Source organism: Dermochelys coriacea, chromosome 9, assembly GCF_009764565.3.
Source record: "Dermochelys coriacea isolate rDerCor1 chromosome 9, rDerCor1.pri.v4, whole genome shotgun sequence".
NCBI classification, from domain to species: Eukaryota; Metazoa; Chordata; order Testudines; family Dermochelyidae; genus Dermochelys; species Dermochelys coriacea.
In genome coordinates, this window is record NC_050076.1 from 55,410,035 (window position 1) to 55,429,510 (window position 19,476).

A 19,476-nucleotide genomic window follows, 5' to 3' on the forward strand; every position below is an offset into this window, starting at 1 on the left:
ATGTACATGGCAGAGGGGCATTGCTGGCACAAGATGGCATATCACATTGGTAGATGCGCAGGTGAATGAGCCTCTGATAGTGTGGCTGATGTGATTAGGCCCTACGATGGTGTCCCCTGAATAGATATGTGGGCAGAGTTGGCAACGGGCTTTGTTGCAAGGATAGGTTCCTGGGTTAGTGGTTCTGTTGTATGGTGTGTGGTTGCTGGTGAGTATTTGCTTCAGATTGGGGGGCTGTCTGTAAGCAAGGACTGGCCTGTCTCCCAAGATCTGTGAGAGCGATGGGTCGTCCTTCAGGATAGGTTGTAGATCCTTGATGATGTGTTGAAGAGGTTTTAGTTGGGGGCTGAAGGTTATGGCTAGTGGCGTTCTGTTATTTTCTTTGTTGGGCCTGTCCTGTAGTAGGTGACTTCTGGGTACTCTTCTGGCTCTGTTTCTTCAATCTGTTTCTTCACTTCAGCAGGTGGGTATTGTAGTTGTAAGAATGCATGATAGAGATCTTGTAAGTGTTTGTCTCTGTCTGAGGGGTTGGAGCAAATGCGGTTATATCGTAGAGCTTGGCTGTAGACAATGGATCATGTGGTATGATCTGGATGAAAGCTAGAGGCATGTAGGTAGGAATAGCGGTCAGTAGGTTTCCGATATAGGGTGGTGTTTATGTGACCATCACTTATTAGCACCGTAGTGTCCAGGAAGTGGATCTCTTGTGTGGACTGGTCCAGGCTGAGGCTGATGGTGGGATGGAAATTGTTGAAATCATGGTGGAATTCCTCAGGAGCTTCTTTTCCATGGGTCCAGATGATGAAGATGTCATCAATGTAGCGCAAACAGAGTAGGGGCATTAGGAGACGAGAGCTGAGGAAGCGTTGTTCTAAGTCAGCCATAAAAAGGTTGGCATACTGTGGGGCCATGCGGGTACCCATCGTAGTGCCGCTGATTTGAAGGTATACATTGTCACCAAATGTGAAATAGTTATGGGTGAGGACAAAGTCACAAAGTTCAGCCACCAGGTTAGCCGTGACAGTATTGGGGATACTGTTCCTGACGGCTTGTAGTCCATCGTTGTGTGGAATGTTCGTGTAGAGGGCTTCTACATCCATAGTGGCTAGGATGGTGTTTTTAGGAAGATCACCAATGGATTGTAGTTTCCTCAGGAAGTCAGTGGTGTCTCGAAGATAGCTGGGAGTGCTGGTAATGTAGGGCCTGAGGAGGGAGTCTACATAGCCAGACAAGCCTGCTGTCAGGGTGCCAATGCCTGAGATGATGGGGCGTCCAGGATTTCCAGGTTTATGGATCTTGGGTAGCAGATAGAATACCCCAGGTTGGGGTTCTAGGGGTGTGTCTGTGCGGATTTGTTCTTGTGCTTTTTCAGGGAGTTTCTTGAGCAAATGCTGTAGTTTTGCTGTAGGCAAAGTCAGCCATGGAGGCAGCATCACTTCCCCCCCCCCCAATGAATACACACAAGTCAAAATACCGAACACAACTATCTGATGCACACCTCGCTGCAATCCTGAAGGTTTCAACTGCTCAGTCACTGAGACCAAACATCAACAAACTAACAGAACTGAAGCGTTGCCAAGTGTCTGGCAAACACTAAAAACTCTCTGGCAGGCGAACAATTGTATAAAGTTGTATGACAGTTTTATTATTTATAAGAAATTCAAAATAAAAAACAACAATATAAATGTTTTCTTTTCTGAACACCATCTTCAGTGATATTATTGGCCCGCTGGGAGGATTTGAGGACTGGCACTGGTCCTAAGGTAAACTGAGTTTGAGACCCCTAGTCTAAATGATTAGAAAGAAGGACTGGAGGAAATGTCTTATAAGGACTGGTGTGTAGGAAACCGATTTAACACCGAGCGAGAATCAGAATGCAGTTCATGTTATAGCAACACTTGTTCAAAGGTCTGATGAGATAACTATTCTCAGTGCTCCAATCCATGTCTCCAGTGATTCTGATTGACATTTCCTTCATACCCCTTTGTTTATTACTTTTTGAGAAAAAAATCTTCTCAAAAAAGTTTCCTGAATGGGATAAGGTCTGATTTTTTTGGTTTATTTATTCTGGACATGAAAGGAGAAAAGGTAAAGTTGGTGGCAGACCTTCAATAAGCAGGTATAGATGCTGTGTGATAAATGCTTCCAATCTTCATTTTGGGGCCACTGGTTTTATGAAATCTTCATAGACCAAACAGTTTTTCAATACAAAGCAAAGTGCAGCATATGTATGTGCACATATATTTTTTAAAGGCTCCCACTGACCAATAAGTTTCCCTTGAATAGCTCACTTCCTCTCTAGGATTAGCTCAAAGTAGTTTTCGGACAGGCTGAAATAAAAACTTGTTACACCTAGCCACAGCTCACTTCCTGCCCATCACTAGCAAGCATGTTAGTACAGTAGCTAATCAATTTAAAGTGACTGACTTACTCTACAGAAATTCTAATCTGGTTTCAGATGAACCAATAAATTCAGATTGCTTCATACTAAAAGCAACACACAAAAGCTATTAAAAGCTGAACAGGTTGGTTTCATAAGGTTCCTTCAGCTTGATCTGTAGGGGTCCAAAAACTACACTAAGAGTCCACATTCAAGTATTTTCAAGCTATTTCTACCTTTTAACTCATCAGAAAATTTATTTAAAAAAATACTTGTTGCACACATAGAATTGCGTGTATCCAGATTTGGGAAATCTGCAGTTGAACTTGCCAAACTGCCAAAATGGAGCCTGTGAGAAACAAAAATGAGAATAATCTTGATAGCAGTCGCTAGCAGTCAAAATGGTAATCCACTCCTGTCAGGGTTCCTTCCCCACTCTGAACTCTAGGGTACAGATGGGGGGACCCGCATAAAAGACCCCCTAAGCTTATTCTTACCAGCTTAGGTTAAAAACTTCCCCAAGGTACAAACTTTGCCTTGTCCTTGAACAGTATGCTGCCACCACCAAGCATTTTAAACAAAGAACGGGGAAAAAGACCACTTGGAGACATCTTCCCCTAAAAATATCCCCCTCAAGCTCTACACACACCCTTTTCTGGGGAGGCCTTTGAATTTTATCTTCACCAACTGGTTACAAAATCATCAAAGACCCAAACCCCTGGAGGATCTTGGAACAATGGAAAAATTAGTCAGGTTCTTAAAAGAAGGGTTTTATTTTAAAAAAGAAAGGTAAAAATAATCTGTAAAATCAGGATGGAAAATACTTTACAGGGTGTTCAGATTCAAATCACAGAGGATACCCCTCTGGGCAAAATCTTAAAGTTACAGAAAACAGGAATAAACCTCCCTCTTAATACAGGGAAAATTCACATAAAAGAAAAGAAACTAATCCGCCTTGCCTGGCTTACCTATACTGGTTGCAATATTGGAGACTTGGATTAGGATGAGTTGGAGAAGATGGATTTCTGTCTGGCCTCTTTCAGTCCCAAGAGAGAACCACCATGTAAACAAAAAGCACAAACAAAAGCCTCCCCCTACCCCCAGATTTGAAAGTATCTTGTCCCCTTATTGGTCCTTTGGGTCAGGTGCGAGCCAGGTTAGCTGAGCTTCTTAACCCTTTACAGGCAACAGAATGTTGCCTCTGGCCGGGAGGGATTTTATAGCATTGTATACAGAAAGGTGGTTACCCTTCGCTTTATATTTATGACAACTCCACTTAGTCATAACAAAACACTTATTTAGCTTCTATATACTAATATACTTAAGTCAAATACCTCCGACCTTGTAAGGCAGACAGCAATCTTAATAGGGTTCATTGCCACAAGTCTTACCAGATTTAGATAGTCTCAGATAAACTAATGCACATGCCCAACGCCAGACTACATAGCTAAAGGAGATAAAAGATGGAAGTTTAAAAAACACATTCACTGGGGGAATGGAACAAACCCTACTCTAATCCCCTCCAACCAAGTGAAGAACTTTAACACTTCATTGATTTATTTGGTTTGACTAACAGTTGTTAGAGGGCCAGAAAAAGACTAGCTTCAAAAGTTTACGAAACAGCGTTAGGATAAAAGCTCAGAGGAAGTCTAACAACTTCACAACTCATACAAGGGAAATAACTTATTAAATTTACTCACAGGAGAGGCCTCCTTACTGATGAAGCAGAGAACTCACTTGAGCCATTCCTGCCACATTCCCAAAGCACACACATCACTTCATGCCTGGAAATGTTTAGAACAGAAGCAGTCTCTCCCTCACATCTCTGTCCCCACGCTAGGCGCTTTGACAAATCTTAATCTACAAGGGACACAGGAGAAGTTCAGAGTACTACCTTGCAAAACAACTAGCAAGCCAAACGGTGCACACAATAGCAATCCAGGCAAATTCTTTTCATTCTATCCTTTTTCAGGCTCCCACTCCTCCCTATCTTTTTCGCTAGCACACTCAAAAGTAGAGGAGCAAACCTAGGGCAAATAAACAGCTGGAATTTAGTTATCAACTGGACATGGCAAGAAAAAATAAGGTAGTGTCAGAACAAATACTGCATAAAAGCAAATCAGAAAGGTAGTTTCAACATAAATCATGGAGAAAGGATTTGTCTCTCCAAAACTGACTAGTCATATGCTCTACAATATACTTAACTACAGAAGAAATATATTCTGATAATGGGGTGTTTTAAAAAAGTGTTGCAAAGGTTTTGGTACCTCTTTCTAAATAAGGTAGAACGTACTCCAAAGCCATGGACAAGAAACACCCAGAAATAAAATATTTCCCCCTTAGGCCATTTCTGTGTAAAGATGCAAATCTTACACCATGCTGGGTCAAGGGCACTTCAAGTGACATGCACAGAGTTCTAGTAAGTGACCCATGGCTGACATAAGCCACTCTCTTTCATATTGAGATGGCCCACAACCTACGTATTGCAAATAGCACTGCTATTCAGTAATCTTCCCCCTTATTGCTGGCACAGCAAGGCATGATTTTTGTGTAATGATTAATAAGCAAAGAAACTGCTCTTAAAGCTCCTAGTAGGTTGCCACAGTGGCCCTCACTTTCATAAAATCTACACATCCAATTATAACAAAAAGCCAAACAATGGTGTGGACAGCTTCTTCAAAAAACCCCAAAAGGCTACTGACTCAAATCTGGAGAAAAATCGCTTCCTACTATGCTACTCTCAATCACTGACAGATCTTTCATTAGAAAAGATATGCTCTGTGACTATCTTGCTTTTCACTATTAAAGATGGCATATGCAAAAGCCTCAATACCAAACTATAAACCTTCTGTTATCCTTTTCCATGACTAAACTAAACCAAATTCCAATAACTAATTATAATTTGTTTGTCAGGGTTCCTTCCCCACTCTGAACTCTAGGGTACAGATGTGGGGACCCGCATGAAAGACCCCCTAAGCTTATTTCTACCAGCTTCGGTTAAAACTTCCCAAGGCACAAAGTCTTTGCCCTTGGATTAGGTAAAACACTGCCACCACCAAGTTATTTAACAAACAATCAGGAAAAGAAAAGGAGTACCGGTGGCACCTTAGAGACTAACCGGCTGCTACTCTGAAATCAGGAAAAGGACCACTTAGAGTTCCTATATCCCCAAAATATCCTCCCCAAGCCCTTACACTGACTTTCCTGGGGAGGCTTGAGAATAAACAAGATGAGCTCAGACCAGCCTTGGATTTTTAAGACCCAAAAACCCCAATCAGATTCTTAAAAAACAGAACTTTATCAGAAGAACAAAAAAGATAAGCGAACAACTCTAAGATCAGAATGGAAGATAATCTTACAGACAGTCAGATTCAAAACATAGAGAATCTCTCTAAGCAAAACCTTAAGTTACAAAAAGACAAATACAGGAATACACATTTCCTCCAGCACAGCGAATTTCACAAGCCAAAACAAAGAAAAACCTAATGCATTTTCTAGATAGATTACTTACTAACTTTGCAGGAGTTGGAGGGCTTGCATCCTTGATCTGTTCCCAGCAAAGGTATCACACAGACAGACAACAGTCTTTTCCCCCCCTCCAGATTTGAAAGTATCTTGTCCCCGCATTGGTCATTTTGGGTCAGGTGCCAGCCAGGTTACCTGAGCTTCTTAACCCTTTACAGGTAAAAGGACTTTGCCTCTGGCCAGGAGAGATTTTATAGCACTGTATACAGAAAGATGGTTATTCGTCCCTTTATATTTATGACACTGCTAAATAAAACATACATTTGGCACAAAGATAGTTTTATAGTTGATGCGTGTTAACGAATGTGAGTGAATTATAAGTGAACAAAGCATAAATATATCTATATCTTTGTTCTATATCTTCCAAATGCCAACTCAATCAATCACATTTGTTTTATAAGTAATTAACACCCAAGACAGACGGGCATGAAAATTGGGTAAGATAAAACAAAAACAAGCCAGGTTGCTTTATTTACTAGGACTGCAAGATGTATGCATGGTGCAAATACATATTGTTGTGCTCCTCCTCCATTAACTCTGCCCATATGAGCCTGTAGAGAACCAAAGAAAAGGAAATGTCCATCAATTTAAATTCTCTACAGGCTCCCAAGAACCAGTACAGGAGGGAAGGGGGAGGAAGGTATGCAGTGTGTTCACATCACCAACACATCTGTGATCCCTACAAATGAAGAGATCTGGGTTGTTTGCACTTGCTCATACTTCAATAGCTGGGAGCAACACACTTTCAAGCCCTTATTTGCACAAGCTGAATTCTAAGCGAAAGGGCAATGTGAATTTTTTTTGGGGGGAAATTTAAAGGTAGGGAAAACTCAAATTACTACTAATTGTTTGCAATTAGTAGCAATTTCGACCACTAGTCTGTGCCTGTCATCCCTGACAATGTGTCTTTATTAGGGCTACTGATGAATTGGTTAACTCGTGATTAATTCAAAAAACCTAGCTGCAATTAAAAAAATTAACTTATCACACTGTGAAACAGAATACCAATTGAAATTTATTAAATTTGGATGTTTTTCTACATTTTCAAATATATTGATTTCTATTACAATACAGAATACGTGTACAGTATTCACTTTATATTAGTTTTTATTACAAATATTTGTACTGTAAAAATAAGCAAAAGAAAGTATTTTTCAATTCAATTCACCTCATACAAGTACTGTAGTTCAATCTCTATAGTGAGCCGAGATTTTGGTTTCCATAACTTATGCTACTGACATTGACATCACAACTGTTGCACATTAGAATCAATGGTAGAAAGGGTTTCAAGATTGGAGAGAAGAGACAGAACAAACCTGTCTCCAAAAAAAAGCCATTTATCCTCATGTACTCTAAATTCAGGTCTTTGTAGCTGTTCTAGGGACTAGACCATGGATGCAGGTTTATGAGTATTACTACCTCTGAGCTAATGGACCAGTTTCATTCACTCAGGCAATAGAGGCTCATGCTTTTAGATCTAGCGGTCCTTGGAGCACAGTTACACAGTGGTATTCCATGTGGGGAGTTGAGACAGACCTCTGTAGCTTGGGACCAGCATCTCCAGCCACTGTAAGTGTGTAACAGTTGCTAATAGCATGGCTCTGTCCCTGCCATTTCCCCTCCCCGCCAATGGCTAGAATATGTAACTTGCTTATGAGTTTGCTACTAGACTTGAGCTAGTGGATCAAGTCTTTTAGTCCAAGCTGTAGAAGCTCATGTTTTCAGATACAAGTGACCCATCCACCCTACAAGCCACCATTGTGTACCACCACAATGTATGGGCACCATCCTCCGGAGATTGAACCCAGGACCTGTGGATCTAATAGCATGAGCATGTTGGTGGTGGTAATTTTAAACACATTAGTGGGACACTGTCCCACATCAGTTTTCTGAACTGAACCATAGACAGAAGCAGTACATGGGGGGCATACACAGTAAATTTATAACAAATCAAGAGTAATCTCCACAGGGAAAACCAGTACTCAGTTTATGGCCCTGACATCCAAATGGCATGACTCAGCTTTGTGGTGCGATAGCCCTATTTGAGAGCTACTCACAACATGATGTCCCAGTTCAGCCCTGGAAGAATCCACTTGCCACTGGTCAGCGGGAAGCTTTCCAGCACATGTACAGGAGACCTAAATTACCAACTGATACAAAATGTAAGCTTTTATTAAAAATAGTTTCTGGTCGTCATTATTGCCAATATAATCTTCTAAATGTGAAATGAGTGCAATCCAACAAAGGGATGTCTTTCTGGGTCTATAGATGGTTCCACTGCCTGTGGTAATGCTCAGCAGTGCCAAAAATCTCTTGTCAGTTTCATTCCTAATCAAAACCCTATGTGCAGTCAAGAAACTCACAAATCCCTTGAATTTCAGGATGCTGTTCATGCCTGGGAAAGGTACAAGCCACTGCAAAGACAGGTGCTAGAGCTACTCCGGAAAGTAGGATGAAAAATACAGAGGCGGGAAAGAGGGTAGCAAAGTACTGATTCCCAACCTCTAGCAAACCCAGGGAAGGGCTCTTTGTGGGGAGACAGGGCAAAGATACAAAAACTCTTTTCTCCCTTCTAGTTGCTGTATGGAGGTGAAGTCTCAAATTTCAGAGACAAATGTGACAGCTAGAACACCCTAGCAAGGTCCAGGAGTAATACCCCTGATAGAAATTCTGACATTCTCTCCATTCACAGCAATTCAGGACTGAAGAAAGGCATGTGTTCTCACCAAAACGTTTCCCCAAGAACTCAGTGTTGAAGTCCCCCGACTTCATTCATATCTACATTTGGCTAATAAGTGTCTGGATAATAAATGTTTCAAGCCCTATTCTACATCCAAGATTAGCAGCTTCAGAGAAAACATTAAACCTAAAGAACAAGGGCACAGGCATGTCTTTTAATGTCTTACAAAATTATATCAAAAAATTCAATTTTCATTAGACTACTTATTTTGCTGCAATATTTAATAATTATTTCTTAAACAGCACTGATTTGTATCTCTCAAAGTTCTATATCAGCGATTCTCAAACTGGGGGTCGGGACCCCAAAGTGGGTCACGATCCAGTTTTAATGGGGTTGCCAGGGCTGATTTATACTCGCTGAGACCCTGGGGCCAAAGCCCGAGCCCCACCACCTGGGGCCGAAGCCCAAGGGCTTCAGACCTGGGCATCAGGGCTCATGTTACGCACCCCCTGCCTGGGTCTGAAGCTTTGGGCTCTGGCCCCCCACTCAGGGAAGCGAGGCTCAGGTGGGCTCAGACTTTAGTCCCCCTCCCAGGGTCATGTAGTAATTCAGCCTTGAGACAGACACCCGGCATGGAAAATTTCAGCCCAAAAATCTGACAAAGTTGTAATCAATTGGAAACAGGGCATTACAATGGGAAATGTTGGGCAACCATAATAATAAGCAACACTGCCAGGTCTGCCTATGAAACTCACACACCAGTTTGATACAGAGTGAAGTGAAAAACCGTCAAAGGAGCATGGTTGGTTCTTTCAGTCAATTGTGGAAAAATGTAATGGTATGAGGGGTGTATTTCTTTTAAATATCATTACACTGATGGCCTAACTAATAATGCAATATAGAAAAAGTTATTAGTTCTAGTCTCCAATTCTGCCTTGCTGTCTTGCCTCCATTAAGTGTTGTACTGGGGCCTAGCTACCATACACGAGATCATTTCTCCCTCTATGCATCCCAGAAGAGCTAGATTCCACTAGAATCATGAAATTGTCAGCTACTGGAGAAGGTTAATCAACATGGGAGACTAAGCACACCGAAAACGGACTTAGAGTATGGAACATGCTTAGGGCCCTACCAAATTCACGGTCCATTTTGGTCCATTTCATGATCGTAGGGATTTTAAAAATCCTAAATTTCATGATTTCAGATATTTAAATCTAAAATTTCACAGTGTTGTGACTATAAGGGTCCTGACACAAAATGGGGTTGGGGGGATGCAAGGTTATTGTAGGGAGATCACAGTATTGCCACCCTTATTTCTGCACTGCTACTGGCAGCTGTGCTGCCTCCAGAGCTGGGCGGCCGGAGAGTGGCGGCTGCTGACTGAGGGCCCAGCACAGCCGCCAGCAGCAGTGCAGAAGTAAGGATGGCAGAGTATGGTATTGCCACCCTTGCTTCTGTGCTGCTGCCTTCAGTGCTGGGCCTTCAGTCAGCCGTCGCCATGTTCCGGCCACCCAGCTCTGAAGGCAGCATCCCAACAGGAACAGTGCAGCAGTAAGAGTGACATGGTATGGTATTGTCACCCTTACTTCTGCACTGCTCCTGTTGGGGTGCTGCCTTCTGAACTGGGCGCCCGGCCAGCAACCACCACTCTCTGGTTACCCAGCTCTGAAGGCAGCACAGAAGGAATGGTGGCAATACTGCAATCCCCATTAAAATAACCTTGCAACCAACCTGCAGTCCCCTTTTGGGTCGGGACCCCCAGTTTGAGAAACACTGGTCTCCCCCATGAAATCTGTATAGTGTAGGGTAAAAGCACACAAAAGACCAGATTTCATGGTGGGAGACCAGATTTCACAGTCCATGATGCGTTTTTCATGGCCATGAATTTGGTAGGGCCTAAACATGCAACAAGAAGAGAATGATCATGTTTTATCACATACTGAACAAAAAAAATTCACCTCTATAAATGGACTTTCCTCCAATGAGTTCCATTCTCTCTCTCTCACACACACACACACACACACACACACACAAACCCACCCACCCCCCATCCAACACAACAGTTACTTATTCCCATCTGCTGGAACAAAAGAAATTGATCTGTTTTAAACAGTACAGCACTGATAAAGCCCATAAAATACCAGCTTTAGCAGATATCTAGAACTAATAGTTCTCCACAGTACTTACAGAAGATTTGTCCACTATGCATTGTTAGCCATGTACCATACTTCCCAAATTGATAAGCATGGCACACAAGGCACACCCTGAGCAACAGAAAACCAGCTAGCAACAGCCAAAACAGTATTTTCATAGTGCCAAAGCACTTTACACATGGAGCCTGCTGAAAAGGGAAATTAGGATTGTTATCTTTGTAAATCACTTGATGCAGAAAACTGACCTCAGTCAAAGTTTCTCTTTGCTGCTAGCTCCATGTATAAAGAGCTATTGCTCATCCTATATAGCATAAAAAGAAAAAAGGGCTGGGGGGAGGAAGGGGAAATTTGGAAGGAACTGAGTGAGATCTTAAAAAGAAAAATATGCAATGACAGAGTTAAATTACAAGCATTAAAAAATATATGGGAAAAGCACTCTCTCCAGCTCATTTTCTTGCAAATATTCTCAACACTCAGTACCAGGGTCAAAACTTAACTGCTGAAGAAGAGGAGTTGGCTATGATATGGACATCCAGCAATCATCCCTCCATAATGTCAACTATAATGAACTTCAGAGCTAAGGGTGAACCATTCAAGAAATGACAGGTTTCAGAGTAGTAGCCGTAGTCTGTATTCGCAAAAAGAAAACGAGTACTTGTGGCACCTTAGAGACTAACAAATTTATTTGAGCATAAGCTTTCGTGAGCTACAGCTCACTTCATCGGATGCATTTGGTGGAAAAAACAGAGGGGAGATTGATATACACACACAGAGAACATGAAACAATGGGTTTATCATACACACTGTAAGGAGAGTGATCACTTAAGATAAGCCATCACCAGCAGCGGGGGGGGAGCGGGGGGAGAGAGAGGGAGGAGGAAAACCTTTCATGGTGACAAGCAAGGTAGGCTATTTCCAGCAGTTAGCAAGAATATCTGAGGAACAGTGGTGGGTGGGGTTTGCGGGGAGAAATACCATGGGGAAATAGTTTTACTTTGTGTAATGACTCATCCATTCCCAGTCTCTAGTCAAGCCTAAATTAATTGTATCCAGTTTGCAAATTAATTCCAATTCAGCAGTCTCTCGTTGGAGTCTGTTTTTGAAGCTTTTTTGTTGAAGGATAGCCACTCTTAGGTCTGTAATCGAGTGACCAGAGAGATTGAAGTGTTCTCCAACTGGTTTTTGAATGTTATAATTCTTGACGTCTGATTTGTGTCCATTCATTCTTTTACGTAGAGACTGTCCAGTCTGGCCAATGTACATGGCAGAGGGGCATTGCTGGCACATGATGGCATATATCACATTGGTAGATGTGCAGGTGAACGAGCCTCTGATAGTGTGGCTGATGTGATTAGGCCCTATGATGGTATCCCCTGAATAAATATGTGGGCAGAGTTGGCAACGGGCTTTGTTGCAAGGATAGGTTCCTGGGTTAGTGGTTCTGTTGTGTGGTGTGTGGTTGCTGGTGAGTATTTGCTTCAGATTGGGGGGCTGTCTGTAAGCAAGGACTGGCCTGTCTCCCAAGATCTGTGAGAGTGATGGGTCGTCCTTCAGGATAGGTTGTAGATCCTTGATGATGCGTTGGAGAGGTTTTAGTTGGGGGCTGAAGGTGAAGGCTAGCGGCATTCTGTTATTTTCTTTGTTGGGCCTGTCCTGTAGTAGGCGACTTCTAGATACTCTGTTTGCTGATGATGTTTTAAAGAAAGTCACACCAATGAACTGGTGAAAGTCACTTAAGCACTTGGATTCAGAGACTATTGAAGTGATAATCTCACTTTTAACAGCAGTAGCTTCTTCTGCCAGTGTAAAAAAGAATATTTTCTTCCCTTGGACTAATTCATTCTAAATTGAGAAATCATTTGGGACCTGAAAAAGCAGGAAAGCTTGTTTTTCTTTTCCAGATTATGAACAAACAGGAAAAATAAGGTGAAGATGACTGAGTTAGCTGCAGAAGCTAGTATTTTAAGTTTCTCATGTTGACCTGGCTGACATAGTCCATTTAATTTTTGTGGTTATTTCATTTAACTATTTTAGTTGAAAACAGTTAACAAGAAAAACCCTGATTTTAAAAAACTTGAATGTTTAAATTCAAAAATTCATATGCTTATTTTGTTAAAATAGTGTGTGTTTGTTGTGCAAGAAAAAAAATCCAGAATATATAACGCTGTGTTAATTAAATAAAACAATTTAAAATGTCTGTCTGGTGATGTTCTCCTCCTAATTCATCACGGCAAGAAAATCCTCCAAATATTAATGATTAACCTGTTGAATTGGATATAGTTCACCTCCCAATGACTTCATAAATATCTACATCAGTCACCTTTTGTAAATGAAATAACCAATCATTCATTTTCTGATATAGCTGTAAAATTCATCTGAAAAGTTTTCAAAATAAATCACTTTAAAAATGTATAGTGTGTACCTTCTAAAAATGAAACCTACATTTATCTCTGAGTTGTGAAGAATATGTATTAAGATTATAACAACCAACAAGAATGCACCTTTATGTAGAAATCCATGATTAAATTGAGTCTTCCTGACTAGTGATTTAAATCATGATTTCATATTAAATCAATTTCATTTAAACCAAATCCACCCTGGACAAAAGTAAATATGCCAGTAACAAATTCTAGAAAATATGTTCAGACAGGATTGAATATCAAGAGTAGTGAAGGACTGAGAATCCTGATAGAGCATACTTCAATGTCAGTAGATAACTTGTTATTCCAGAGAAATAAGACTAGCTTTAAACGGATACAGAGAAAGTTGAAGTTGTCTTTTCTTGGTTTCTCTCTCTCCTTCTTCCTTTCAATTTATGTTTCTTTTCTTGCTTTCCTTGAGAAATTATCTTAAAAATTAGATCAAAACATAAAAACTGTGGTTCCGAGACCTCTGGTAGGTTCCACAATTGCATCTTGTGACAGCATGACTATACCGGATGTCTCTCAGATTTCTCCTATAGCATTAGTAGTCTAAGAGTTTACCAAGCACGAGCCTGGCTGTGTCATACACAAGACAAGTCTTGGGGTTTATTCCAACCACAAACTGCAAAGGGAGCCCCAATCTAATCCGCATCCAGAGGGATGGAAGCTATGATAAATCTTTGAGAGCAAGATACACACAGGATTCTGAAGCAGGGTAGAATCGACCCTTTAAAGGTAGAATATTCAGAATGAAGTACAGGTCAATTCGAAAGAGTTCGACAGACCCAGATTCTCTGACATATTTGCAACAGAAAAGAAACGGTAAAGATTTATAGTAGACTACTCAAAGATTTTTATCTTCTGTTTCCACCTGCTGGGCAAAGGGATAACCCCTGTGGTCTGGAGAGTTTAGGGATAAACCCTCAGTGCCACCAAGACAATGAGGGCCTCCAACCCTCCTCAAACCACACATATAAGATGGGGAAGAATCTAAACATGTGAAAGAATTAGCATTCATGAAAGAGAGAAGTTAGTAGCATTGCCTTGACACAGCAGCTAAAACAAATGCTGGCACAAGCCTCCACTCTATAGACCTCAATCCTGACTATGCGATTCCAATCACAAGTCTCTATGGAGCAGAGACTGACAAACATGCTGATTTGTGTCAGATAGCATGATGGTTTTGAGACAGAACAAGGACTAATAAACCAGACACGTTTATTTGGGAACAAATTTGAATGACCATTTCCAGAGATACATTCAACCCCACAACTCTGTATACAACCTACATCCCACACACACACACACAGTTGTAGGACAATTTGGGGTTGTTGTTAAAATGGTGATGTAGATTACTTATCCTGTCTCCAAAACTGTTTTACAAGCCTGAACCCTGGCCTAGAACATAAAACAGTTTAATATATACTTCCAGGGAGACGAAGTTAAATCACCTTTAATTTTCAGTACAGCTGCATTACCACCTAACGTTAATTAGATTTTGATGTTAGCTAAGGTCTTGCCATCCCTTCTCCACTCCTATTAGGGTTGCCTCATTTGCTATAAAAAGAACCATAGATTCTGTGAATAGATAGTAAGAAACTGTTCTGGAAGAGATTGTCTTAAAACTCCCTGTAGACAAAGACATACAGGAGGCAGTTCCTTTCTATCCCCCCCTTCTTTTTTTTGGGAGGGGGGGAGAGCACATATGCTCCTAAGAGAAGCAAATCAGGTATATCTAATTTCTATCCTATTCCCTCAAACTGCATCTGAACAGCATTGAATAAATGACAACCAGGAAACATACTCATACCAACTCCCTGATTATATTGGTTAAAATTCTGCTTAATACAGAGAATTATTTCTGGCCCTCTAAAGTAAGTTTGGACACATGAATCAACACACCCCACAATCCAATGGCATGAAGTTAAGCTAGACAAATTCAGATTGCAAATAAGGTGCAAATTTTTAACAGTAAGGGTAATTAACCATTGGAACAATTTACCAGGGGTCATGACATCACTGGCAATTTTTAAATCAAGATTGGACGTTTTTCAAAAGATCTGCTCTAGGAATTATATTTGGGGACATTCTATAGTCCGTGTTATATAAGAGTTCAGACTAGACAAACAACTTCTGGCCTTGGAATCTATTAATCTATGAAAACTATGTCAGGAACCAATTGTAACTCAGTGCCGTAGTCTGATAAATTGTTGAGAATCTTGCACCCGAGTTATATCTGGGCATGGAGAAGAGGGGACAAGCACACAAAATACTTGTACTGACTCCATTTCCATACTCAGTATTTTGATTTTAGAAGCTAGGAATTATGGTAGAAATTTAGGATAACTTGTTTTCATTACTATGAGCACCAAACACTCAATGCTATTTCACACATAAGAAAAGTGGACCTCTCTCAAAGTAATGAATCATTTAGTATAATGATGTACTTATTTCCTATGTAAAGGAGTACCATGGAAAAACGTAGTAATATTTTGTTGAAATGAATTACAACTGTTAATATCAGTTTGTTTATTTTATGTTTGATCTGCTGGCTGAAATAATATTTCCAACTCAACCATTCGGAAACACTGAGCTGAAACTAGCTAAAAAAAGTGATAACAAAAGTTTACATCTACTCAATATGAAACGGACCTGTACTGAAGTGAGCCCCTCCTCCTATTAAATGACTATGGTTGAAATTCTCAAATTGGGGTGCTTAAAATTAGGCACCTAAAAGCATATTAAGAAACCTAAATAAAATGGCTCTGATTTTCAGATGTGCTGAGTGACACATCCAAATGAATTTAATGGAAGCTACAGGTGGTGAGCAGCTTTGGAAATCAAGGCACTTATGTTGGTGCCTAAATATGCTTAAGTACACCAGTTTCAAAACTGTAGCCTATCACTTCAATATCAATAGCTGGAGATAGTGGTTCTACTTAGATTTCCTCATAAATCAGTTTAATCCATTTCCTTAAGGAACCTGGGATTTTATCGCTTTAGTCAAAAGATTGCTCTTTAGTGAGGGGAGAATATCCTCTAAACTTTCTCTTTTTCCCTAGAATTCCACATCCCAAATTTCTCACCACAAAGGCTTTGTAGGTGTAACCCACCCAGGGTCTGGAGGTCCCTCCACAACTAGTCAGCATCACGCCTTCAGTGTACCACAGATAAGTGATCAGTAAATGAGGCAAGAAGGAGCTACCTTCTATAATGCAGATTAATTAGAGCATTTTAAATGCATTTTTGTCTACCCAGAAAGTTTAACAGTTTATTCCATTAGATTACCAAGAAATGCATAAACACTACCACCTCCCTACCCACATTTATTCCCCTACCAAGATGCACTGCAGATCCAAAGCAACAAAACGTTAGAAGCATGGTCTTGTTAGTTAAAGCAGTAAACACTGTACTTGAATATTCAAGACATTGGGTTCTCTCTGCTTTGCCAGACCTCCTGAGTCATCAAGAGACAAAACTCTTCCTCCCATTAGCTAGAGGAAGATGTTACTTCAAGTACAAACATCCACAAGCTAGAGGCTGATACAAAAAATTTTTAAAAAGAAAAAGTTCCAAGCAGAGACCAGGGACAGCATTCTCATGAAAAAAAACACACAGTACCCTCCTCTTTCTCAGCACTGAGAGAGGAAACAGCAGGGCCTTGAGCACTGCCTCTGCACTTCACCAGTGGTTGTCTTCCTTTCCATAAGTAGCCTCTCCCTGCTGCTAGTAAGTTTCCAGTGAAGTATTCAAGCCTTTGGGGTGTGTCCGAAGAAGGCATGATGGCAAGCATATCTATCACCTGGCAAATAGGCTTACTCATCAGTTTAGTAGATATTAGGTAGATTTTTTTCAAGCTCTGAACATAATGAATGCCAGTATACAATTACAACCAATAAAATATTTGAAATTACTGTGTTTTAAGTCACACCAGCTAGTCTGGTAATCCAGAGTTACTTAGCTTTCCGAGGTAGGAAATACTGGAGGCAGTATGCTCAACTCAGGTGAGGAGAGGAAGTTTTCTAGCTCCCTCTGGCTAGCCCTGGAGGGAGTGCTATCCATCTCTCCTACTTCAGGAGGGATGATCACTATGATCCAGTCTGACAAGTAAAAGGGAACAAATGAAGTGACTGTAGACTAAATAAGTTCCCCGCCCCCACCCCAGTAAAAAAAAAAAAAAAAGTCACCCAGAGTTTCATTTCCATTTAGTCTTATTCACAGTTCAGACACAGGGACAGAACTACTCACCTAGCCAGGTTATAGCCCAACATTAGGACTTGAAACATTCAGATAAATTCTCACTGGGCCTCTGCCCAGAAGTTGGATAGGATGCAACCCACTGCCTGGACTGTATCTGAACTTGTCCTGAAGTAGGCAAGCTAGTGTTTCAGTGGAATACAGAAAAAAGAAAAGGAGTACTGGTGGCACCTTAGAGACTAACAAATTTATTAGAGCATAAGCTTTCGTGAGCTACAGCTCACTTCATCGGATGCAGGGGAACCACAGTGAAGGTTAGAACCTGTGTGGGGATAGTGCTAACAGGACACGTAGATGCAGGTAAAATACTCTAACGGGTCATTTACTCTACCTTCTGGGCAATGTGAACAACCCAAAAAGGCTGGCAAAGCTTCATTTGCTTATGTGCCTTGGATGAAACTGGGGAAGAGAAAGGGGAGTAACAATGGATGTGGGTATGACCAAATTTGAGACAGACTAAAGTTATTACATTGATGGATGCTCCAGGCTATAAAGATTTCCATCCCAAATATGATCACAGGAGCTGCATAGACTGATGTGGCTCTCTTGGTCGTGGATGCCAGCAGGGGGGAGTTTGAAGCAGGGTTTGAGACTGGTGGACAGATTCAAGAACATGGGTTATTGGTTTGCTCTCTTTGACTGACTTAGGTACACAAAGGGTGTGATTTACCTCACTCAGATAGGGATATTATTAGCCACTGACTCAGATATAGATACAACATACACAACCCCTTGATGCAGAAGAGCTGTCTGTGACCACCAAGCACATACTAAATTACACTCAGGCGGCTTGCAACCCAAAGAGCAAGGATATGTCTTCACTGCACAGTTAACCTAGGCTCTTACCCAGGTTTTAGCCCAACCCCCCATCATCCACAAAGTAAAACCTCTGACCCATGTTTCGAGGTACTTTATGTCCAGGCTAGCTTACTCAGTTTAGCACTGAGTTGGGTGGAAGGGTACAGAATCTAAGTTCTGCTCTAACATGGGCTGGAACCTGACCACTTTCCTGTAAGGATGCAGGCTACAGGCTAAATCATTTGACTAATCAGAGTCCTCCAATGCCCTTCCCACAATTCCCCGCCAAAGAACAAACATTCTCCAGCAATTGACAGGGTGCTTCAGCACAAAGAACCATGGGACATGCCCCTAACACACAGGAGCATGCAGAAACAGTGAAGACCACAGTAACACAGATGGGGCTTTGCCGTGGGGAATGCTTGTACCCATGCTAGGTTAACCTAGGTGTCCATCACCAGGTTATCTGTGCAGTGAAGACATACCCTAAAGTAGTACCTTGTACAGATAATGGTCACTATCCACTATGAGCCTGAGGTACTGCCTGTGACTTTGCCTAGGGAGAGGAAGTATTTTCACAACTGGAGCTTATTACAAGTTCAAACATGGGGAAGCTCCACCCCTGCAAACTGTGCCTTTGAGAGTTTACAGGACAGTATTAGTGCGGATATACTAGTAGCTGGCTACTAAGGGCTAAAATACCCAGTGACGACAAAATCTAACTCTACAGAATGCCAGAAGAGGTAAAGGAACACCCACAGCAGCCTTCACCTCTTCCTTGGAGATTTCCTAGAAAGGAGACGACTACCTCGGTTAGAGCACTTTGAACTAAACATCATTTTGAAATGGGACTAGATCAAAGTGCATTAACAAACTTAACATTTCAGCAGGTGCATACAGACAGGTAACCTGCTACAGGCTAGAGAGATACCCCAGTTCACCACAGTTTAGCTGTTCTTGTGGACAAGCCTACAGAGACTACTGACATAGGAGCTGGAGTACCATAAGGCCAAAAGTCCAAAGGTGCACAGTACCCAGAGGGAAAAAAGTCTGACAGCTGTCCAAACTGAAAACTGAAGCCCAAATGATATTCATGGGCCCAAACTAGATGTAGAACTGCAGGAGAATGACAAGAAACCTGCTTTTTTCAGTTCGGAGAAGTCCACAGCACTGAACTCAGATCCATCTCCCACTGGATCCAGGGCTCATTCACAAAGTGCTAAGGGAAGGCTGTTCTGAAGAAAATCTTGCCTAAATAAT

At 41.3% G+C, this 19,476-nt stretch overlaps 1 protein-coding gene across 7 annotated transcripts in view; it reads right to left on the bottom strand.

The window, feature by feature from the left end:
- PAK2 (p21 (RAC1) activated kinase 2) overlaps positions 1-19,476 on the bottom strand; it is a 78,396-nt gene that overhangs the window by 46,892 nt on the left and 12,028 nt on the right. Inside the window, exon 1 of one of the 7 annotated variants that reach the window (XM_043491967.1) lies at positions 4,081-4,240. The exons of 5 other annotated variants lie outside the window; for them this stretch is intronic. The gene's annotated coding sequence lies outside the window, so the exon portion shown is untranslated. Of the gene's footprint in view, positions 1-2,265; positions 2,276-4,080; positions 4,241-19,476 lie in introns of those variants that run through there. One more of the 7 variants, XM_043491968.1, reaches the window with a different exon arrangement.